A 10,456-nucleotide genomic window follows, 5' to 3' on the forward strand; every position below is an offset into this window, starting at 1 on the left:
GAAGGAACATCAAAAAACATTGATCTATTCATTGGAATCAGGTTTAATATCACTGTCATGTGCTGAGAAATTTGTTGTTTTGCAGCAGTAGTACATTGCCACACATAATAATTTTAAAACTGTAAATTACAATAAGAAATATATATATACAGATCATTTAAACTAAGTAAGTAGTGCAAAAAGTGAGGTAGTGTTCATGGATACATGTTCATTCAGAAATCTGATTGCAAAGGGGAAGAAGCTGTTCCTGAAAGGTTAAGTGTGTGTCTTCAGGCTTCTCTACCTCCTCCTTGATGGTAGTGATGAGAAGAGGACATGTCCTGGCTGATCAGGGTCTTTAATGGTAGATGCCGCCTTTTTGAGGCATCGCCTTTTGAAGGTGTCTTTGATGTTAGGGAGGCTCGTGGCCATGATGCAGCTGGCAAAAATTACAAATTCCTGTCGCTTTTTCCAATCCCACGCAGCAGACCCTCCAAACCAGACAGTAATGCAACCAGTTAGAATGCTCTGCATGTTACATCTATAAGAATTTGTGAGAGTCTTTGGTGACATACCAAGTCTCCTCAGACCTCTAATGAAACATAGTCACCCTCTTGCCTTCTTTCTAATTGCATCAATATGTTGAGCCTGTTTAGATCTTCAGAGACGTTGACACTCAGTAGCTTAAAACTGCTCACCTTTTCCACTGCTGATCCCTCAATGAGGACTGGCATGACTTCCACTTTCTGAAGTCCACAATCAATTCCTTAGTCTTACTTACACTGAGTGCAAGGTTATTGTTTTTTTGACACCACTCAACGATCTGATCTCTCTCATTCCTGTACGCCTCCTTGTCACCACCTGAAATTCTGCCAACAATACTTGTGTCACTGGCAAAGTTATAGATGCTGTTTGAGCTGTGCCTAGCCGCACAGTCGTGGGTGTAGAGAGAGTAGAGCAGTGGGCTAAGCACACACCCTGAGGTGCATCAGTGTCGATCATCAGCAAGGAGGCGGCTATTTCTGATCCGCTGTGGTCTCCCAGTGAGGAAGTCAAGGATCCATTTGCAGAGGGTGGTACATAGGCCCAGGTTTTGGAGCTTGTTGATATGAACTGAGGGCATAATTGTGGTAAAGACAGAGCTGTAATCAATGAACAGCAGCCTGACGTACGGAAGGTATTGTTATTGTCCGGGTGATCCAAGGTCGAGTGCAGAGCCTGGAAGACTGAATCTGCTGTAGACCTACTATGGCAAAAAGCAAATTGCAGTGGGTGCATGTCTTTGCTTAGGCAGAAGTTGTTTCTAGACATGCCCAGCCTCCCAAAGTGCTCCATCACCGTAGATGGGAGTGCAGCTGGGCGACAGTCACTGAGGCAGTTCAACCAGCTCTAATTTATTTATTTAGATATGCAGAGTAGAATAGAGCCTCTGACCCTTCGAGCTACACCATCCAGCAATCCCCAACAAAACTGATTTAACACTAACCTAAACACGGGACAGGTTCCTTAAGATTGTTACAGCTGGGGTGGTAGTGGGGTAAACTCCCACTCTCTATTAAATGCTCCCAATGGCGTGCACCTCAAATAACCTCTGACGATGAAGCCCAGCTCCTGTGTGGCATTCAAGTGTGGCTTAGCTATTAAGCCCAGCTGAACTGTTTCTACTGACAGGAGAACGGGCAAAGGCAGATTACTGGCACCTTGAAAAACCAGTCACTTGTCAGCCATGGTTGGCAGCTCATCTAGGAGAAGGGAAACTCTGATCTGAAACCTGCGCTGCCTTGTGGCACTTATAGGGGAGGCTTCGGGAATAAACTCAGAGGAAAAAATCCGGAGCTGGAGTCCCTAAGGCAGTCCTATGTTGAGTTTAATGCTGACAGGCAACTCCTGTGACGCTGCTGGTACCAAACGGTATTGGTCTTTGCCATTACTTTGGGTTCTTCAGATGTGTGGCGAGGGAGAGCTTGCTACATAGGCAACAAGTTGCTCTCCATATTGTAGGACTCTGGCTTACAGTATGTATTGTTACGTACCCCGTAACTGGCTTGCCAAACCAGCAGAAATGGATCACTCAGTTGGAGTCTGGATTACTAGAACTAAGAAAGTTTTATTAAAGAAACAAGCAACACGGTACTCTAATCAAAAGGATAATGAACGCAACAGTTCAGCAATGATAAACATACATGTACACAGAATTAAGATAACAGGATCAATCAAGCTCTATCGTTGTCTAGGGGTAAATGACCAGTTTCAAAGTGACGCAAAGTTCAGTTCAATTTAGTTCAGTTCAGTTCGCAGTAATCGCTGCCGTGGCGATGGACAGTGGGGGGAAGGAGAGAGAGAGCAAAACGAATGAATATTCAAGGCTTCCACACAGACCTTCGCAGTCAGCTTTCGGGCGAGTCCTTTGTGATGTCATCTGAGGTCACCGACCGTGACCCCTCCATTTCCAGATACGATTGTTTCCCTGTGGTGAAGCTGGCACCCAGGCAAGGGTGGACCCACACCAGGTTCCCGCCGATCCTGCCTTTCCACCCTGTGCGTCTATGGCCCGGTACTTCCCACCAACTTGTGAGAGACGCACCGCTTCCAGGGTCTTGTTACCTCGGGTGTCGTGTGTGTCCTGCCTTAGCGAACCTGTCCCTTTTTATCCCCCTGCTGGGGTATCGCCTGTCCATCACTTCAAACAGTTCAGGGTTCAAAGGGGGAGCCAATCTTGACAGCTCTCCTTCCCTCATTAACATCTCCAAATGCTGCTCCATTGTTTTCCTTATCTCTCTCTCTCCTGAAGACAGGTGGCAGACCAACTGCCGATCCCACTGGTGCCAGCACAGGACAGCTACATCTTAATCTATGTGTATTCTTGTCACAGTATCTAGACAGCTAGGATGCAACATCCATGGTCGACTCTGACCGACGAAGGCCTCATCATCAATCATGGGATAAGTTACAATGACCAATTAACCTACCCAGTACGTATTTGGACTGTGGGAAGAAACTGAGGCACCCAGAGGAAACCCACATGTTCAACAGGGTGGTGGGGGGGGGGTGTGGAATATACAGACTCCTTACAAAGGATGCTGGGATTGAACTCTGAACTCTAGCGAGCCCTAATAGTGTCGCATTAACCGCTACACTACCTTGGCACCTCCGTGAAGTCCTGGGCACAGGTATGATTGTCGCCCTTTTGAGGCAGGTGGGAACCTCCAACTGCAGCAGTAAGAGATTGAGGATGTCCTTGAACACTCCTGCCAGTTGGTTCGCATCGGTATTCAGTGCCCCACAAGGTACACCATCAGGGCCTGACTCATTACAAAGATTCACTCTCTTGAAGGATGTTCTGATATCAGTCTCCGAGACAGAGATCACAGGGTCACCAGATGATGCGGGAATGCACACAGCTATGGTTTTATTCTCCCTTTCGAAGCATGCATAAAAGGTGTTGAGCTCCTCTGGGATGAAGCATTACAGCTATTCATTTTGCCTTGTCGCAAGTAATGGCTTGCAAACTCTACCAAAGCTGAGGTGCATCTAACTCAAACTTAAATCAGAATTGTTTTATCACTCTTAAAATAGTCTTCTGTAGGACGTACCTGGACTTATTGTATAGTTCTGAATCACCGGTCTTGAAAGCAGCAGAATACAAATCTCCTGGTTCATCCATGGCTTTTGTTTTGTGTATGTCTGATACATTCTCACACTCTCATCCACACAGATCTTCAGAAAGTCAGTGACAACCGTGGTGTATTCATTCAGATTTGAAGATGAATCCCTGAATATTGTCCAGTCCACTGACTCAAAGCAGTCAACAGATAAAGATAAGGATCACTTATTGTATATACTCTGCATGTAAGTTCAAAATGTTCGGGACATTTCCCTGATGATCACCCCCCACCATGTTATTTCACAAAATTCTTCCCCTACGCTTGGGTTTATTGGGTCAAGGAGTGGTCACGGGGAGCTCAAGGCTACGAAGTGCAGCTTTCCTCTGAAACTAGATCAACTAAAAGCTGACAGAGTTAACAACATCTTCGATTCTAATGAATGAATAAATCAAAGAATGACAGCTAATAGAATTAACTAAACCAATTGAAACGTCGAAATCCTGACCTTATTTTAAGTAAAGGCAGTCACCAAGTGATGCAATTAAAATGATTTAATTACGAGAAAGATGGCTAAAGAATGGCTGGGTAGTCTTTCTTAAACATAATCAACACCAGTGGCTGCAGTTGAGTATAATGTGAGGAGTAATTATAATTGGAAATTGTTGAATTTGATTTCAGGTCCTTAAAGTAAGCATGCAAACACGAGGAAATCTGCAAATGCTGGAATTTCAAGCAACACACATAAAAGTTGCTGGTGAACGCAGCAGGCCAGACAGCATCTCTAGGAAGAGGTACAGTCGACGCTAGTAAATCTCTTACCAGCTCTTCTTTCAGTTAGTCCTGACGAAGGGTCTCAGCCCGAAATGTCGACTGTACCTCTTCCAGAGATGCTGCCTGGCCTGCTGCATTCACCAACAACTTTTATGTGTGTTGCTTAAAGTAAGCACGCCTAGTTGGAACTTCAACAGCCTCAATAACTCTCAAACTAAGTGCAAGAAATAATAATCTCCTCTGACTGAGCAGATTACAGGTTTCTGGATTCAACACTGAGTTCAACATTTGAAGTAGTTGCTCCACATTTCTTAGACAATTTGAAATAATTATTCAACACTTACACTTCTGCCAGGCTAACCCTTTGTCTCTTCTTACCACCTCATTTTACATTGTCTATCCTGCCTTTCAGACCACCAGTAGAGTGCCCCTAATTTCTTTTCAAGATTTGCTTCCAGTTCTGGTGAAAGATCATGGATGTTAAATCTGTTTCTCTCTCTGCAGGTGCAGTGAAACTAGCAGAATATTCCCCAGGTTTTCAGTTTTTGTGTCACTGATCAAAAGAAAATTAATTAAGTATTAAGTGAAAATAGTATGGATATGTCTGCCTTGTAACTGTCCAGGGGTGGAAGAGATGACACCAAGAGAAATCAATAAGTTGGTTTTAGAGTCATAGAAAACTACAGCACAGAAACAGGCCTTTTGACCATTCTAGTACGTCCAAACCATTTAAAATGCCTAGTCACAACGACCTGCACCTGGACCATAGCCCTCCATAAACCTACCATACATGTACCTATCCAAACTTCCCTTAAGTGTTGAAATCGAAATCACATCGAACACTTATGCTGGTAACTCGTTCCACACTCTCATCACCCTCTGAGTGAAGAAGATTCCCCTCATGTTCCCTTTAAACATTTCACCTTTCACCCTTAACCATGACCTCTAGTTGTAGTCTCACCCAAGCTGAGTGAAAAAAGTCTGCTTGCATTCATCTATTCTATAAACCCTATCTATAAACTTGTACACCTCTATCAAATCTCCCCCCAGTCTTCTATGCTTTAGGGAATAATCTTCTAACCTATTCAATCCTTCCTTATACTCAGGCCCACCCCAGTCCTGACAACATCCTTGTACATTTTCTCTGTACTCTTTCAATCTTATTTACATCTTTCTTGTAGATAGGTGACCAAAACTGCACACAATACTCCAAATTAGGCCTCACCAACATCCTATACAACTTCAACATAACAACTCAACTCCTGTACTCGGTACTTTGATCTATGAAGGTCAGTGTGCCAAAAGTTTCTTTACAACCCTATCTACCTGTGTCGCCACTTTCAATGAGTTATGGACCTGTATTCACAAATCTCAGTACCTTCCAATAACTTTCCCACTACAGATGACAGGTTCACCAGCCTATAATCTCCTGGTTATTCTTAGAGCCTTTCTTAAACAGTGGAACAACATCAGCAATCCTCCAGTCCTCTGGTACCTCATCTATCACTAAGGAGAATTTAAATATCTCTGCAAGGGCCCCGGCAGTTTCTGCACGCCTCCCATAGGATCCAACGGAAACCTTGTTAGGCCCTGGGGATTTGTCCACCCATTTTTGCCTCAGGGCAGCAAAGACCTCCTCCTCTGTAATCTGTCCAGGGTCATCACCTCGCTGCAGCCTCACTTCTGTCATCTTTGTGCCTGTCTCCTGAGTAAATACAGATGCAAATAATCCATTTAAGATCTCCTCCATCTCTTTTTGAAGATTACCATTCTGATCTTCCAGAGGACCAATTTTGTCCTTTGCTCTTAACATATCTGTAGAATCCCTTAGGATTCTCCTTCACCATGTCTGCTAGAAGAACCTCATTCCTTCTTTTAGCCCTCCTGATTTCTTTTTTGAGTGTTCTCTTGCATTTCTTATACTCCTCAAGTGCCTCATTTGTTCCTACTTGCCTACACCAGCCATGCACCTCCTTTTGTTTCTTAAACAGGGGCTCAATGTCTCTCGAAAACCAAGGTTCCCTAAACATTTTATTCTGACTTTTGTCCTTGCTTTTTATTCTGACAGGCAAATACAAGCTTTGTATTCACAAAATTTCACTTTTGAAGGCCTCCCTGTACCAAGTATACCTTTGCCAGAAAACAGACCGTACCAATCCACACTTGCCAAATCCTTTCTGGTACTATCAAAATTGGTCTTTCTCCAATTTCAAATCTCAACCCAAGGACCGAACCTATCTTTTTCCACAATTACCTTGAAATTAATGGCATTATGATCACTAGATGCAAAGTGTTCACCTACACAATCTTCTGTCAACTGCCCCAATTGGAGATCAAGCAGTGCACACTTTTGTTGGGACTTCTTTGTATTGATTAAGAAAGTTAAAATTACCTACTATCACAACATCATGTTACTTGCAACAGTCTGCAACTTCTCTACAAACTTGTTCCTCTTAATCCTGCAGACTCTTAGGTGGTCTATAATACAGCCCATTAATGTGGTCATACTTTCCTTACTCCTCAGTTCCAACCATAAAGCCTCACTAAACACACATCAAAGTTGCTGGTGAACGCAGCAGGCCAGGCAGCATCTCTAGGAAGAGGTACGGTTGACGTTTCAGGCCGAGACCCTTCGTCAGGACTAACTGAAGAAAGAGCTAGTAAGAGATTTAAAAGTGGGAGGGGGAGGGGAGATCCAAAATGATAGGAGAAGACAGGAGGGGGAGGGATGGAGCCGAGAGCTGGACAGGTGATTGGCAAAAGGGATATGAGAGGATCATGGGACAGGAGGCCCAGGGAGAAGGAAAAGGGGGGGGGGGAAAACCCAGAGGATGGGCAAGGGGTATAGTCAGAAGGACAGAGGGAGGAAAAAGGAGACTGAGAGAAAGAATGTGTGTATATAAATAATCGATTGGGTACGAGGGGGAGGTGGGGCATTAGCGGAAGTTAGAGAAGTCAACATACATGCCATCAGGTTGGAGGCTACCCAGACGGAATATAAGGTGTTGTTCCTCCAACCTGAGTGTGGCTTCACCTTTACAGTAGAGGAGGCCGTGGATAGACATACCAGAATGGGAATGGGATGTGGAATTAAAATGTATGGCCACTGGGAGATCCTGCTTTCTCTGGCGGACAGAGCGTAGGTGTTCAGCAAAACAATCTCCCAGTCACCGGACACAGTATATCACCCCAGCCGACTCACAGGTGAAGTGTTGCCTCACCTGGAAGGACTGTCTGGGGCCCTGAATGGTGGTAAGGGAGGAAGTGGAGAAAGTGTAAGGGAATGTATGGCATTTGTTCCGCTTACAAGGATAAGTGCCAGGAGGGAGATCAGTGGGGAGGGATGGGGGGATGAATGGACAAGGGAGTCGCGTAGAGAGCGATCCTTGTGGAAAGCGGGGCGGGGGGAGGGAAAGATGTGTTTAGTGGTGGGATCCCGTTGGAGGTGGCGGATGTTACGGAGAATAATATGTTGGACCCGGAGGCTGGTGGGGTGGTAGGTGAGGACCAGAGGAACCCTATTCCTAATGGGGTGGCGGGAGGATGGAGTGAGAGCAGATGTGCGTGAAATGGGGGAGATGCGTTTGAGAGCAGAGTTGATGGTGGAGGAAGGGAAGCCCCTTTCTTTAAAAAAGGAGGACATCTCCCTCGTCCTGGAATGAAAAGCCTCATCCTGAGAGCAGATGCGGCGGAGATGGAGGAATTGCGAGAAGGGAGTGGCATTTTTGCAAGAGACAGGGTGAGAAGAGGAATAGTCCAGTTAGCTGTGAGAGTCAGTAGGTTTATAGTAGACATCAGTAGATAAGCTGTCTCCAGAGATAGAGACAGAAAGATCTAGAAAGGGGAAGGGGGTGTTGGAAATGGACCAGATAAACTTGAGGGCAGGGTGAAAGTTGGAGGCAAAGTTAATAAAGTCAATGAGCTCAGCATGTGTGCAGGAAGCAGCGCCAATGCAGTCGTCGATATAGTGAAGGAAAAGTGGGGGACAGATACCAGAATAGGTACGGAACATAGATCGTTCCACAAAGCCAACAAAAAGGCAGGCATAGCTCGGACCCATACGGGTGCCCATAGCTACACCTATAGTTTGGAGGAAGTGGGAGGAGCCAAAGGAGAAATTATTAAGTGTAAGGACTAATTCCGCTAGATGGAGCAGAGTGGTGGTAGAGGGGAACTGATTAGGTCTGGAACCCAAAAAGAAGCGGAGAGCTTTGAGACCTTCCTGATGGGGGATGGAAGTATATAGGGACTGGACATCCATGGTGAAAATAAAGTGGTGGGGGCCAGGGAACTTAAAATCATCGAAAAGTTTCAGAGCGTGAGAAGTGTCACAAACGTAGGTAGGAAGGGATTGAACAAGGGGGGATAAAACCGTGTCGAGGTATGCAGAAATGTGTTCGGTGGGGCAGGAGCAAGCTGAGACAATAGGTCTGCCAGGACAGGCAGGTTTGTGGATCTTGGGTAGGAGGTAGAAACGGGAAGTGCGAGGTGTGGGAAGTTGAGTTCTCTAGTCTGTCCTGACTGAGCACTGCCATTTCATTTCCCTGACTAGTAATGCTACCCCACACCGTTTAATCACTCCTGCTCTATCCAAAACATCGGAACCCCGGAATATTGAGCTGCCAGTCCTGCGCCTCCTGCAACTAAATCTCATTACTGGCTCCAATATCATAATTCCAGGCTCATCTGCCTTTCCTACAATACTTCCTGCATTGAGGTATACACAGCTTAGGATAATAGTCGCACCATGCTCAACCTTTTGATTCCTAACTTTGTCTGAGGTCTTACCAACATCTCTCGCCACAACATTTCCGCTATCTGCTCTAGCACTCTGATTCCCAGCCCCCTGCAAATGTAGTTTAAACCCCTCCCCTCCCCCACCCCCATGCAGAACTAGCAATCCTTCCTGCTAGGATATTAGTTCCTTTCCATTTTAAGTGCAAACCGTCTCTTCAAATGTGTTGAGGAAAATTTCCTTAATCACCCATAGACGTTCCAATCAGAGAGTGCACAATGCTTGATCTCCAATTAGAAAATGAGACAGGGCAGGTGACAAAAGTTTGTGTAGATGAACACATTGCATCTAGTGATCATAATACCATTACTTCCAAGGTAATTATGAAAAAGGACAGGTCTGGTCCTCAGGTTGAGATCATATCCTACCTTTCCTGGAAGAGAGCCCAATGATCCAAAAGTCTGAAGCCCTCCCTCCTACACCAACTCCTTAGCCATTAGTTAAACTGTATAATCTTCCTAGTTCTAGCTTCACTAGTACATGGCATGGGTAGCAATGCTGAGATCACTACCCCTGGAGGTCATGTTCTTTACCCTAGCACCTAACTCACTGAACTCACTTCACAGAGTTTGTCCCTCTTCCTACCTATGTCATTAGTACCTATGTAGACCACAACCTCTGGGCTGTTCACCCTCCCACTTAAGAATGCTGAGGACTCAATCAAGGATAACTTGGACCCTGGCACTAGGAGGCAATATATCATCCAGGAATCTTGTTCTTGTCACAGAATCCCATTTCTGTTCCCCTGACTAATGAATTCCCTGTCACCACAGCTCACCTGTCCTCTCCACTTCCCTTCTGATCACAGAGCCAGACTCAGTGCCAGAGAACTGGCCGCTGTGACTTTCCTCTGCTAGGTCATCCACCCCAACAATATCCAAAGCAGTATGCCTGTTGTTAAGGGGGATGGCCACAGAGGTACGCCGCACTGCCTGAGTAGCCCCTTTCGCCTTCCTGACTACTACCGCTCTATATATCCTATTATCTCCCTCGGCCTTCCAAATGATCCGGAGTTCATCCAGTTCCAGCTCCAGCTCCCTAACGCAGAGTATTAGAAACTGCAGCTGGATGCACTCCTTGCAGGTGAGGTAGTCAGGGACACTGGAGGTCCCCCTGCCTTCCCACATCCCACAAGAGGAGCTTTCAACTATCCTGCCTGGCATCCCTGTTCTAACTGTGCAATTATAAAGAAGGAAACAATGAATAAACTGAAAGAATATCTACCTTCAGCTTTTTTTTGTCTTCTCTCACTCAAGCCTCTCCTCACTGAAGCCTCGAAGAGCTGAAGTCTCAAAATCCCCACTCT

Source organism: Mobula hypostoma, chromosome 5 (genome assembly GCF_963921235.1).
Source record: "Mobula hypostoma chromosome 5, sMobHyp1.1, whole genome shotgun sequence".
NCBI lineage: Eukaryota > Metazoa > Chordata > Chondrichthyes > Myliobatiformes > Myliobatidae > Mobula > Mobula hypostoma.